Raw genomic sequence first — 14,594 nt, 5'->3', positions numbered from 1 at the left:
AACACTGCCCAATACGCAGTCCTCTCCTAAGGCCTTCTCAGAACCAGGCCTCCTGTGCTATTTAGATGTTTGGAAAAGGTAATGCAGTTTCCACAGGAGTCAGAACAAAGTTGAATCCTCAGATGTTCTAGTCCTGTAGTGTTGTGTGAGTGTGGTGAGTAGTGAGTGTTCTAGCCCATCCGACAAGACGCTGAGTGAGGCAGACACAGACGACAGATCACCATTCTATCTTTGTACAAATCACAGGAATGACATAGCTGTTGCTTAATAAGCATACATTGAATGAATGAATGAAGGAACGAATGCGTTCCCAGGCCACGAGCTACGCCACTTGAAGCTCTCGCAGACAGCCCCTACATTTACCTCTCTGGTTATGCTTGTTGCCATGGTGCCCAGACCCTCTTAAACAGGGTCTCTGGGGTCTCATCAACAAAACAGAGGTAATAAATCTGACCTCATGGTGAAAAGAGAGCTTACAAGCGTCCTTGAAAGACAGCAATGGTTTATATTACTGCTTACAGTATTAACTTATTGATCTGCACGGTAAAATCAGCTAAGGGGAGGCAGCATACGTGTGTGCTGCCTTCTTTCATGGGAGGAAATGGTTTCAGACGAAGAGGCCCCACCCGCCGGCCACCAGAATTTATGACCGCCATGAAGCCATCACACGGCCCCTCCTCCAATTCTTACGTGTGGGTGATAGATAAGTTGCTCTGTCTGGCTTTGGTGTAAGGAGTCTCAAATCCTTCTCAGGATGAAACATTCCATCACCTCCTTGATGAACTTTCTGTACTTGGTGCTCCTGGCATCTGGCATCTAGACCCCTCAGGTACCACGTTCATGAGACGAGGTGATGTATCTCAAATGGCACTTCCTCCTGGTCCTCGCAGCTACCAAGTCCTCCTCCCCACCTTCCTGGTACCTCCTCAGCTCCGTCTGCTTCCTCGTAATCAACCGTGTGGCCCTGACGCGAGCCAGGGAGCCAGAGTGCGGGAAATTGCTCCCTGTTCCCATCTCGTTGAGGAGCATCTGGCCGGCTTGGACCCCAGTCTCCTTGGAGCATCAGCCCAGAAGCAGGGCGTTAGGCAGCCACGAGTGCTGTGCGGGCTTGAAGGCTCAAACTGGCAGCCCACAGTTCACCCAGGGGCCCCTGGTCTTAGTGACCACGGCCGAGCACAGCTGATCACAGCTAGGGGGTCGTAGGTGCCTCTGCCAGGCCAGGACAGAGCTGACAAAGAAGTGGGTCTTACAGGCGAAAGCCGAACTTTGAACAGCAGCGACACTGGCCACCATTTCCAGACACATGACCAGAGGGGACCAGCAGGCCACCTACTCCGGAACAAGGGCTACCAGCTGCCACTTGGCCTGTGCCACTTACACAAACATTTGGAGCAGCCATGCCTCCATCAGACCCACACGCTGCCCCCAAGTGAGACACACTCACTAATATTCACACACCCACTCACACTCACTCTCAGATTCCCTGCCCGTGTGCCTGCCCCAGACCTTCGCCACTCCTGGTACTGGATGCCAGACATCTTCTCCGTCCTCCTCTTGGAGGACAGCCAGCACTCAAGGCGCCAAGTTGCTGACTCAGCAGGTGCACGGGAGCTCCGCGCCTACACCCATGATCCTTTTCATCCTGACCCAGGAGCCAAAAAGAACATTGGTGCCCGGCTTAGCACGTGAAGTCATGATCCACATAAGACAGAATTTAATCTTCCCGTTTCTAATACTCTCTGAAATATTTTTCAGTTCTGCTTCTCAGCTGAAAAGCAAGACAAGGGTAAACTTTATGAGAATGGATCTGCTACTCGGATTTATATAGATACATTGCAGTTCTATTGATCTAAGGGAACTGCAAGAAACTTGGTGATAAAAAAAAAAAAGCAAACTGCCTTCAAGAATGTGTGCTTCTTTAAGCAGGTCTGAAGGTGGCGGGGTAATGCGGATCAGATTGTGAAAGAGAACTAGGTTTGCAACACGTGATTTCAAATAGGGTTTTAAATTCTGATTCCACGGATTGCTATCTATTACAAAGTATCAAACCAAGGTTGGGGCTTGCTTTCATTTTTATAGTGACAGCCTTATGTGATTCCATGGAACCTTCTGGCAATCTAAAAATATCCAGCAAGCACACAACTCTCCTTTGAACTGAAAAGCACTTCCAGGACGAAAGTCACTGTCTATGCTCCTGGAAATGTGCCACACCAAAAACTCTGGGTGCCTCCCCGCTTCAATGTATTTAGTAGTGTGGTATGTGCCATTTGGTAATTTATTCTTGAAGATGCCACTCTGGGAGCCATACAGTCATTATAACCTGGCACATTAGAGAACACATAATGGTCTAATAGTCCAAGAGATTTTCTGTCCAAAATGCTTGTAGTATTGAAGGCTATTCTCAACCACACAACCGCAGTGTTTGAAAAATTGACTTTTCCAATACGGCATCTGCAAGACTTGTTTATGAACCATGATGGGCAAGGCCTCTCCATTTTGGATAGGACTTCTTTTGCCATTTCTTAATACCGTATTTCAATAAAGCAAGGAAGGAGGCGTCGTGGTGAATTAGATCTGGATTCTTTCTGAACCTCTGTGGATGATTCGAGTGATGTTTTGTGTGTACAAAAATGCCATTTATGCTGTCATTATGCCAGAAGCATCCATGCAGGTCTCTCTTCCCTCTTCAGATCCTTCCTGTATTCAATATGCATCTGTCCACAGTGTTGCTGACCCTCTGACCGGTGTGGGGGCGGGGCGGGGGGGATGTCTGTGCTCATCAGCCCTCAGCCGTGTTGGTCCAGGAACAGTCCAGCCTATGAACTCACCCAAAATACCTTTGTCCCGAGGCACCTGGGTGGCTCATCAGTTAAGCGTCCTACTTCAGCTCAGGTTCTGATCTCACGGCTGGTGGGTTCCAGCCCCACGTCGGGCTCTGTGCTGACAGCTCAGAGCCTGGAGCTGCTTTGGATTCTGTGTCTCCTTCTTTCTCTGCCCCTCCTCCACTCACACTCTCTCTCTCTCTCTCTCTCTCTCAAAAATGAATAAACATTAAAAAAATTTAAATACTTTTGTCCAATGAAAACCGAAAGATGGTTGAGTATTACGAAAGCAATGCATGCTCATCATAAACATGTCAGAAAATTATAGAAACACTGAAGGGGAATAAAAAGAAAGCAACCACAATCCCGCATAGTCAGAGGTGGGGTTTTTGACTCACTGCTGTAGAAACCTTCTGGATGCCCTTCTCAGGCACACACACACACACACACACACACTTTTTAAACAGAAATGGGTCCGTACAGATGTGCTGTGTTAGCAGTTTTCTCCCCTTAACACACGTCACAAATATCTTTGCATTTCTCCACCGTGCTTAACGGTGACCTAACATCCATTCAGGAGGCCCTGGCATGGTTTATTTAAGTATTTATCCTACGAATAGTGACACTCTTCCTGTGGCCTCATTTTTCCTACATTTCTTACTTCTTTCTAGAAAAGATTCCTGGAACAGATTTGAGGGTCAAAGTATGTGCATGTTTTTAAGGCATGCAAACGTTTCCTCCTTTCCAAGAAGCACATCTTTATGGATTTTAACATTTCTGAATTCAGGCTAATGTTTTAAGTCAAAGTCAATGTGGATAATGGCAGTGGGTTTTTTTTTTCTTTCTTCTGTCAAGCTGTTATGAGATGGAAGGTGCTTTCTACAATTAGCGTCATCGTGGAATTAAGCCACCCAGGGTGTGAAGTCACCTCCCAGAAAACAGTGGTGCCACGAGTGGCCTTCCTGCACTCAGAGGGGCTGGTGACTTCCCCACCCCTGTCCTCTCTCGCCTTTGCCAGACGATAAGCACTGTTATTTCTTGTTCATCAGGCCAGCACATTTCTGTATTTATGCCTCATTCATAATTTGTTACAATTACTGTGTCTTGTGATAATTGTAATAATTTTGGCATGACTTTGAGTTTCCATGCAAAAAATTGTGAAATCATATTTATGAAAACATAAAGAAATTTTAATGACAGATATAGCATACTCATTAAAGAACCTTTGAAGTTAATATCATTTATGTTAAATTAGTCTTGGGGTGCCTGGGTGGCTCAGTCGGTTAAGCATCCGACTCTTGATTTCGGCTCAAGTCGTGATCTCACAGTTCGTGGGTTCGAGCCCTGAATGAGGCTTGGTGCTGATAATGCAGAGCCTGCTTGGGATTCTGTCTCCCTCTCTCTCTGCCCCTCCCTGCTCATGCTTTCTCTCTCTCAAAATAAATAAATAAATACTTTAAAATTTTTAATTTTCAATTAATCTTAATCTTAAAATTAAATCCCAAATTCCTCTAAAGTTCTATTTTATTAAAAAATATCAAACAAACCTAAAGCCTTGCTTGGCCAGTACACATAATGTCTCCAACACAGCGCAGAGTTTTGCACTCACCTGTAAGTGCCCGAACATTCTTCCTTAGTTCCAGCTGCATTCCCACATTCTTTGGAGATGATGTAATTGTGTTGACACCATGGTTCATTGCCTGAGGAGTGATTACAAATTTGTAAATTCCAAATTGTGGTGATGGCATTGCACAGATTGGCAGAAGCAAGTTGTACTTGCATTTCAACATTGCTGATCCCTGAACCCGGAGGGAGAAGAATCCATCTCATGTGAGCGGAATGGAAATTACTGGGGATAAAGGAGTTTGGAAATTGCTGATTGAAAGTCAATGTATTGCCATTAGCCTAACAGGCATTCTGTTTGAGCTAATACCGACTGAGAAGCCACTTTGTCATGATGTGGAAGGCACTACTTAAACATGGCTCAGGTCACAGATCAGAAGAGCAGACTAAGATGTTCCCATCAAGTCACAGTGATTGAAGCATTAAATCTGACATCTCGCTCCAAGAGAAGAACTTGGAAGCCGCCCACCCTACGGTTTTGATGGATTTGAGAAATCGCAAAAATGTGAAGCTTCCTTTCAGAAAGCACCAAATTAAACTTTATAACATAAAATAAAATAGAAAATTAGACACTAAATGGGAAGATTTCATTGTAAATGCCAGAATTGTGTCAAATCAAATCACAGATATTCATGAGGAAAAAATTAAATCAAGGGGTCATAAGGGTCATTCCTGTACACAGACAGTTCATTAGCTTCTTTAGTTAGTGGGTTTATTACCAACATGAACCTTATTTTAATTCTTGAGACTAACTTATCCTCCTTCAGCAAAATAAAATGTATTTTTCAAAACTCATAGGATCAAAAGTCCACTTTAAAAAATCCACTCTTGTAACTGCCATATTGAAAGCAACAGGTGTAGATTTGCGGCTTATCGTGTACCTGGTCCCCTGTTGTCGCTAAACACTCGACAGCTAAATTACCCCACAGGACGTGAAACTCGGAACATGAGCCTGCCTGGCTGTGAGCCCTCAAGGGCCCTTGGTTCCAGCGCACATTCCAGAACCCGGCCGTAGACACTGATCGTGGGGGACCCGCTTCACACTAAAGTCCCGTGGCAAATTCACCTGCCACAAACAAACAGCAATCTGGAAAAAGAGGTACATGATCACAGGGCAACAAATGGCAATTAAAGTCCTTTTCCCCCCAAACCCCACCGTAAATCTTGTCATTGTGTGACCAAGTCCGTTTCACCCTTAGCGGCTGATTCTTGGACTGTAGTAACTACAGATCTGTGAGATGCCTGGGGACGTAAATCAGTATTCTGGGCAAAGAGCCTTCGAGCTGAAGGAGCTGGTAAGAAGCAACTTTATCATTTAGTCAGTCTTGCTGCCTTCGATGAAAATAAAAAATAATAAACCTATGTCAAACCATCCGAATAGAAGAATCAGTTCCTTTAAAAAGAAAAGAAAAAAAAAAAAAGAATCCAAGGAGGAGATTATACTTTTCTGCTGGAAAGCCAGCCTCGTAAATACAACCTTGCACTCTTACAGTTTTCAGGAGTCTGTTGCTGCTGACTGAAAGAGGAGGGTGTCAGGTTTTGCAGAACAATAAAGGAGAAGGTGTGGCCATCCGCGCCTTTCCGTGGCTTGTTTGGAATGAGCATCTCACTGCTTAGACGCAGCGCCTGCTAATGAAGGAATTTTGCTGCGACTCATGTCGTCTGCAGGGAGTAATACACACCGTGGTAGGTTTCTCTACAGGAAAGCCTTTCTGAACACGGAGTCATAGAAATGTATAATTACAGGTCATGGAAACGGGGAAACCTTGGTGTATTTTGTTATCTTAATTCTGGATCTCAACTAATTGGCTGAGGCCGTCGGGGTCGCTGAGACAGGAAACCATATTCAAGCTTAGTTTGTAGGACTGTCCTATTCTAGTCTCACTTAATCCAGTTTGCTCTTCAAGCCTGGAAGTGTCACCCAGGCTGGGGAGTTTGGCCAGACTCCTGGAGGGAGCAAACCACTCCCTAGTCTGTGGCGGTCTATAGTGCACTTGTCTGAGTCGGTCTCTGTTCTCTCTTCACCTGCCCCCTTGCGTCACCCTCTATTACGCATACAGGGCCAAATGCTGGGGTTAGCGGCACTCAAGACGCACGGGTGGGCATTGCTACGTCCCCACCCTCAAGAAACTTGGGTCTGGAGGGTATGACGGATAAGGACACACCCAGCACAGGTGAGGGGAATGAGGTTAGGGTGAGATTCGGACTGGTGAGCATGCCAGGAGAGCAGCAAACCCAGGCTAGAGGTAAGGGAAGTCTGTCCAAAGTAAGTTCCTAGTTGAGAATCAAAGTCCCACTATTACGGGTTAGCTGGGCAAAGGAGGGCTGCAGGGGACACTCACGAGAAGCCGTGACTGTGGCTCTGCAGAGACCCAGCCTCCCAGAGGCCTGCCAGCCCTTTTCTCTGCACCCTTTCCGTGGGTCCCACACTGCCCAGTGTGGCACAGCCTCCCAGAAAATGCTCTTGGAATGGACGAGTGATTCCATTCAAGCCAACAACCGACCCGGTGAGCAGTCTGCCTTCCCTCCACAGGATCATAGCAAAGGTTCCTTTATGAGCTATTAGCCTCTTGAAAATTTGATTCTACTTACAGACAGAACTAGAATTTCAAATAATAAGGTATTAGATCATTATAATCACCCCTAAAAATACTCACTAAATGTCCATTATGCTCGGCATCATCCAAAGTGTTGGGCAATTTTTTTTAAATACAGAATAATATTTGTCCCAACATGAGTAAGAATGGCAGAAGAAACGGGGTGCCTTTCCACTGTAAAGATGATGGATCCGCTCTGCTGGGGCCCCAAGGCTCTAACATCCTCCACCACCAAATCCACAGGGAGGAGAGGGGCGCCCAAAGGGAACGGTTGACGCTTCTCCATTCATTGTTATTCGGCTTAATGAAGGTCTCTTGTGCTTTGGGACAAAAAGCCACCAGTAAAGAGGCAGCAACGTCGATGACATTTCATTTCTGTCCCCTGCAATCTGCTGTTATCTTAGCAGCCCTGAGACTCGGGAGTCTAGCAGTTGATCTTTCGCTGCACTTAATTAGCTTTTTTCTACTTCCTTAGCAAAGCAATAAAATCAGGAGGAAAAAAAAAAAAAAACTTAGAAGGGAGAGAGTCCTGTAAGTCTGGGTTTGATTTTACACTTGAGTCAGACACTGCAAGGTGTGTGTTGCTGAGAGATAACATTTCTCAGGTCCCCGAAGGCCCTTGGCTTGGCTTCCGCTCGAAACCCCCCATAGGCCGGCGTTATCTTATGCTAACACTTGTCCTGAGTTGTCTTTGCCCCACCTTGATGGAAGACAGGGATGCCTGCTCCTCCACTCCGTGGGGACCAGCTCTCTAAGTGTTGTGAGCTCTCACCATTGTCTGATGGTCGGGGCGCAGATACCTATCAGGGGACGATAATGTGGGAAATGTTCCCGCCATGATCATGCGCCCAGGCTGCGAACTTTCTCGAAGAGGTGTTGAGAACATAAACAGAAGTGTTAAGTGGCTTAGCTCCATGGAGACTGGCGTGTGAATGAACATCCAGATCCTTCTTCTCCGTCCCTCCTCGTAAGCTTCGAGCTGGAATAGTCGTAAATAATGATTTAGGCCAGGAGTCCTGGGGCAGAGAACACCCGAGGTCCAGCAGAACCTTAAATAGGGGACGGCTGGCCTCCAAGATCCAAATAGCACACCAGGACTGCACGTAATGACTCACACATGGAAAGGATCGGAGTGCCTGAGATTTGTTTCAGCCTCTGTCATTAGTGTGTGCAAACTTCAAGGGTGAAATTCAAGTCATGATTCTAACTTTCAAAATACATTCTTTTTTTTTTTAATTCAGGTTAATTGACATAGAACATTATATTAGTTTCAGGTGTACAACATAATGATTTCATGTTTGTATATGGGACCCAATGATCACCAAGTAAGTCTAGTTAACATCCATCACCACATATAGTTACAAAAAAATGTTTTTGCCCCTACTGATGAGGACTTCTAAGATCTACCGTCTCAGGGACTTTCAAATACGCACACCGTATTATTAACTGTTAGGTCACCAGGCCGCATATTATATCCCCCTGACTTATTTATTTTATAACTGGAAGCTTGTACCTACCATGAACTCTTTGGTGCTGTGGGGTCACTGGCCCTTTACTTAACTCACCAGGATCTGTCTAAACTATGACAAATGAAAGTCCTCTTGCTAAAATCATGTGGGACTGAGGCTTCTCCACGCAGGGCTCCAGCTTGATACTTCACACATAAAAGCAAATGTCCTTGGGGGGCCTGGAGGGCTCAGTCGGTTGAGCATCCAACTTCGGCTCAGGTCATGATCTCACGGTTTGTGAGTTCGAGCCCCACGTCGGGCTCTGTGCTGACGGCTGGGAGCCTGGAGCCTGCTGTGGATTCTGTGTCTCCCTCTCTCTCTGCCCCTCCCCCGCTCGTGCTCTGTCTTTCTCTCAAAAATAAATAAACATTAAAAAAAATTAAAAAATAAAAAAGCAAATGTCCTTCACGCAAATCCTGTGTTTGGCTAACTTATAAGACTCGAACAATCCCGGGTCAAACTAACATAACTAGAATTGCAGGTGTCTGTGACTTTCTATTTATTCAGTTCATCACGTGATATCACTTAAGTGAAGGATGGCATCACAGACTCAGAAACGGTTGTTGGTGCCCAAGTCAGATCGGCAGCCTGTGCGGTGATTGATGGTGGGACGCTATCTGCCCCTGGTATGCAATCTGACAGGGTGAGCAGGCAGGTAAAGCAGGCGCCCGTGACACCAGGAAAGTCAGCGATAACTTGGGTCAGTACTGATCTTCGGGCTTTCTTTAAACAAGTAACTCACAGTGTGTGACAGGGAGATTATCACCAGAGACAGTTACACCTCGTTCTTCTTTAACTGATTTTCTGTTTCTGTAGGTTCTTTCTTACATCATAATGCAAAGCCAGTCTTCCAAGGTCAAGAATAAAGAGCATCCCTCAGTAGAAAAAATATATGAATTTTGGGGCACCTGGGGTGGTTCAGTTGGTTAAGCGTCCGACTTCGGCTCAGATCATGACATCACAGTCTGTGAGTTCGAACCTCGCATCGGGTTCTGTGCTGACGGCTCGGAGCCTGGAGCCTACCTCAGATTCTGTGTCTCCCTCTCTCTGCCCCTCCCCTGCTCGTGCTCTGTCTCTGTCTCTCTCTCTCTCTCTCTCAAAAATAATGTTTTAAAAAAATTTTTTAAAGAAAAAATTATATGAATTTCTTTCCATGAACCCTCTTCATTTTCTTATCTTCTCCTTGTCCCCCACCTCACCTTGCCTTGCTTATGTAGACCATGTTGAAGGTGTTCTGCTGTTTTTGTTCTGTTGTTCCTGAACTGACCGTCTACATCATCATCAGTAGCCCTCAGCCTAGAAAGTTCGAAAGCGTCACGGTCCAGCGTGGTAGCGGCCAGCCACGTGTGGCAGCCAAGCACCTGGAAGGCAGCTGGTCCAGACTGAGATGCAAAATGACTATAGAAAACCCACCAGATTCCAAAGACTTGGTGAAAACAAAAAATGGAAAATAACAACACTTTTTATGTTGATAACGTGTTGAAAATACTCTTTAGGATATATTGGGTTAAATATTTATTTCACCTGTTTCTTTTGTACCTTTTCATGTGTCTACAAGCACATATAAAATTACTCCTGGGGCACCTGGGTGGCTCAGTCAGTTAAGCGTACATCTCTTGGTTTCAGCTCAGGTCATGATCTCACGGTTCATGAGTTAGAACCCTGTGTCAGGCTCTGTGCTGACAGTGCAGGGCCTGCTTGGAATTCCCCGTCTCCCTCTCTCTCTGCTCCTCCCCCACCGGCTCTAGCTCTGTCAAAGAAATGAATAAATAAACTTTAAAAATAAAGCTCGATCCCACGACCATGAGATCACAACCGGAGCCAAAATCAAGAGTCAGACGCTTAACCAATTGAGCCACCCGGGTGCCCCCGGACTGTGTCCTTTTGCCAGTGGTTTCAGAATTAAAGAGACGAAAACGCTGCAGAATTCCACTGGGAGATTCAATTCCAGCTGGGGTTTAGTGGTAACGCATTCACAGTACCAAACACTGATTTTCTAAATGAGTGTTTTTTTCCCACCACCCACTCCTGACCTCGTACACGGCCGTGCTGTGGCTTCCAGCTCCCCGGGCCCCCAGCCCGGCTCAGTCTGACCGCTGGCTGGTTGCACCTGCACCCTTCGTCCCCTCTTCCTGCCCCAGCCACCCGCCCAGAGTCCCGCAGCCGCCCACAGAGCCCTGTTCCCAGCCCTTCCCCTCACTCTCACCCCAGCCCCACCCCATGCCTGGGACCACCTCCCCTTCGCTCAGCAACTCCAACCCAGTGGTGCTGAGCGAGAGGTGCCGTCCTTCCCCTCCAACTCCAGGGCTTGCACTGTTCAAACACTTGGAATTAGCACTATTAGGGGGCCTATCGTTTGGACCGAACTCGGTTGGACCTCGGTTTACCCTCCACTTCCTCCTGGCGACCAGGCATTACTGCCCAGGGTAGTGCGTGCTCATACCCTTCATTCACCCAGAGCCTCGCCCACCACAACGATTATAACACAGGGAATATAAACTCAAGGAGGTCAAGAAGAATAACTGACATGTTCACCACTCGCACTACCTAGCACAGCTCCAGAACATTCTCCATAAACACCTGTCGAGTGGACGGGGTCTGGGCAGAGGAAGGGAGGAAAAGGGGGTGGGGGGGGTGAACGGTGACTCATACAAGACTGGGAATTATATCTTCTACACCTCTCTATACCCACGGGCTGCCGGACACACAGTGAGCGTGCTCAGTAAATTTTTGTTGTGCGTACTGGCTAGACCAGTGCTTCTGACCTTCTGTGTGTGCACGAGCCAGGGTTTGTGCTGAAGTGCAGATTCTTTTCTTTTTTAATTTTTTTTAAGTTTATTTATTTATTGTGAGAGAGAAGGAGAGAAAGCGACATGTGAGCGGGAGAAGGGGCAGAAAGAGAGAGAGAGAGAGAGAGAGAGAGAGAGAGAGAGAGAGAGAGAGAGAGAATTCCAAGGAGGCTCCACATGCTATCAGCAGCGCAAAGCCCGACACAGGGCTCGAACCCACGCACCATGAGATCATGACGTAAACCGAAATCCAGGGTCAGACGCTTAACCGGCCGAGCCACCCAGGCGCCCTGAAATGCAGATTCTGATTCAGCACGTTAGCCCCAGGTGATGCTGATGCTGCTGGTCAGGGAACCGGAGGGTAGCGCTGTTACGTCAGTGGGGTCCTCAGTGTGGCTGGACCTCTCTCAACCCTGTCATCTCCTGACGACAATGACTAATCCAGGTCTGCTCGACCCCCCTCTTCCCCTTGACTCCAGAGGATCACCAGCTGGCATTGCACAGGCGGGGTCTCCTTCAGACAGTCTTCTCGCCAGCGTGATGCTGTCCCTGGATTTCACCTTCCCAGGAGCCTGGAGACCCAGCCCTCCTCCTTTCCGCCACCGTCCTCTGACAGCATCTGGGTCTCCCCGGCCCTGACCAGCTCCAGGACGTTCCTGCCACTGCTACGCCCTCTCTTTCTAGCATCTCATAGCCTCTTTTTGTTTTCTTTTTCTGCTTTCGCACCAGTTCGGATCCCTCCGTGGTGAAGCCCTCTGCACTCCCTCAGCCCTGTGGACTTAGCTTCCGAATTTGGCTAGTAATCGCGTCATTGCACCAAAAGTGTGGGCTCCAAGGTCACAAAAGAACTCCCCCTCGTTGAAGGTCTTGGTCTCCTTCCTCTGCATTCTCAGGGCTCGGTTTCCCGACACTGCGCCGCCCTTGTGTTTCTCCGAAGTGTAGACTTTTCTAGCTCCTCCTGCTTGTTAATTCTGCACACGTCGGTCCATTCCCGGCCATGTGACAACTGCTCCGTCAGGCCCTGGAGGATGAATAGGGCTAAGCTATTTATGCCCGCACGGGGCCTCCAGCCTAGTGAGGAGAACGTGTGCAGAAGCGGGTAACAATGCTGCACCGCCATGGGTTCTGCGTGAGCAAGACGTGGACCCGTGCTGTGGGGGCGCAGGAGAGACCTCCCCGCATCGGGCAGGTGCAGGCTCAGCGTCCGGGGGGATGAGGGGCCCGTGCCGAGCATGTGAGTGAAGATCACGGGCAAAGAGGGAAGGCCTCTCCCGAGACGTGTGGCCACGTGGGCGGCGGGTCTGCTCCGGGAACTGAGTGGGGGCTCCAACCTCCTTCATCCCTCACTCTTGGCTGCACCGTTGGCCCTGAGTTTCTGCCCTGCTGCCCCAGTGCTCTGTTTCTCCAACAGTGAGGACGGAGGCCGGGAGCGGGGTGTTGGGGAGAGACTTTGAGAAGCTGTCTGCAGACAGGTGGGAGATGCTGTCGGGAAGCGCTGCCTGAGGACAGAAAGGAGCTCAAAGGGCAGGAAAGCAAAGGCCAGTCCCACCGATCCCGACGTACCCAGAGTCTCCGAGTCCCTACAGACCTGCTTCCTGTAAATAATTGAGCACAGGACCGTAGATCGTAGGCTCTTCTTCTCCAGCTCTTTCATTTTCCGTAGGCATTGCCTCCCCAGCTCGGCTACAAGCTACCGGAGCTGGGTACCTGGCGTGTGCAGAACAGACATTGATCGCCTCCCGGGTTCCGGACGCTGGATCTTGGGGAAACAGAGATAAATAAGACACAAATCCTCTCAGTGTAGAAGAGGCGGTAAGCGAGACTAGTTCCGCACAGAGCGGCAAACCTTTAATAGAGGAATGTGTAAGGAAAGGATGGTTCTTAATAGAAAAGCACCCCGACTTTTTGGCTGAGGCTGGGGGGAGAGGGGCAGGAGCAGGTAAGCTCACAAGGCACCTATGAAGCTGCTCGGTGCACAGTGAAGCCTCCTGTTGATAGATCGGTGGGCGAATCATTGATTCGCTGGCTCCTTCCCAAAGGGGAATCATTGGCTGGCTCCTTCCCAAAACTGACCCTGACCCAAGCTGCCTGGGGTCAGGCCCAGGTGTTCAAGGAAAGCATTCGGTCCCCCTGCTATACTAAGAGAACAGAAGGATGCCCAGAGGCACATGGGACAAATTGGGCTCAAATTGCCATATGGCTCGGAGTTCACATTTTGACTGGCATAGTGTAATCGTTTTTACAAAGTCTAGTGCCTTGCTACAGATTGTAAATGATAAGGTCACAAGGATTAGAGACCAGTTAAAAATGTTAGAAGGCATATGCTGTGCATTTTACTAATGAATGGCCATATTCAAACATGTTCACTAATTAATGGCAATATTTGAATGGGTCCACTAATGAATGGCAATATTTGAAAGTGGTGTTGAATTTGATACTCTGTGACCAGTGCTCCATTTCTGGAAGGAGCCAAATGCTCCATAAGGTCTGGGAAATGCTGATTTTAAAGCAAAATTGAGCCGGCCTTGCAAGATGCTAAAGGGAATTTTCAGTCCGATACAGAAATGTGCCTCCAAGGAGTTTGTCCAGATGACCGTGGATGGTGTGAACATTATAAATACAAGAGTCCCAGCTCATGGCCAAATCCTGCTTTACCCTTTGGAAACATGGTAAGCCATGATGTGAAGGCCAGAGCCGGGAGATTCCGTGGATGGGGGTGAGGGCCATCATCACAGGAATCGTTCTGTGGTTGATTACAGAACGATGGTTACAGCAGAGGGAGGAAGTGGAGGGATTTGGGAGAGCATCACTGCCATAAATCACGTTGTCCTGGCCCCCTAGGGTCCCTGCCCACTGCTGCTATAAGCCATGCCCGGTGAGCAGCACTGAGGGCCGATTCTGCTCAAAGTGAAGGCCCAGAACACAGCCCTGGCTACTAAGCCTGTTGCTTCCTTGTCTCCCATTTCCTTCTCTCTGACCTGGACCTCCAGGATGTTGACCGTCAGAGTGTAAAGTCACCAAGCTCACATCCACTTAAAGTCCTTTCCCAGCAAAGGACCAGATTCGGGCCAGAGCGAACAAGGAAACGACAGGCTGGGTGCATCTAGTCTCAGAGCTGGGGCACCAGGAGCAGGGAAATGACAGGTGGGGACGGACCACAGGCCACTTCTGACTCTGGTTCAGCCAAATGGACAAGACTCAGAAGCGACTCGGGGTTAGTTATTTGGCCAGGAGCCTGTCTCTGTGGTGATACAA

The 14,594-nt window shown here is 48.1% G+C and overlaps 1 protein-coding gene and 1 long non-coding RNA gene across 3 annotated transcripts in view; both read left to right on the top strand.

The window, feature by feature from the left end:
- PRKN (parkin RBR E3 ubiquitin protein ligase) overlaps nucleotides 1-14,594 on the top strand; it is a 1,336,804-nt gene that overhangs the window by 1,275,621 nt on the left and 46,589 nt on the right. The gene's annotated exons all lie outside the window — the stretch shown is intronic.
- Nucleotides 9,479-10,022, top strand: LOC122238810. Its single transcript, XR_006217998.1, has 2 exons — nucleotides 9,479-9,517; nucleotides 9,768-10,022. It is a non-coding gene; the product is annotated as an uncharacterized LOC122238810 (long non-coding RNA).

Source organism: Panthera tigris, chromosome B2 (genome assembly GCF_018350195.1).
Source record: "Panthera tigris isolate Pti1 chromosome B2, P.tigris_Pti1_mat1.1, whole genome shotgun sequence".
NCBI classification, from domain to species: Eukaryota; Metazoa; Chordata; class Mammalia; order Carnivora; family Felidae; genus Panthera; species Panthera tigris.
The sequence above is the reverse complement of the archived record's forward strand: the minus strand, read 5'-3'. Positions and strand labels throughout refer to the sequence as shown.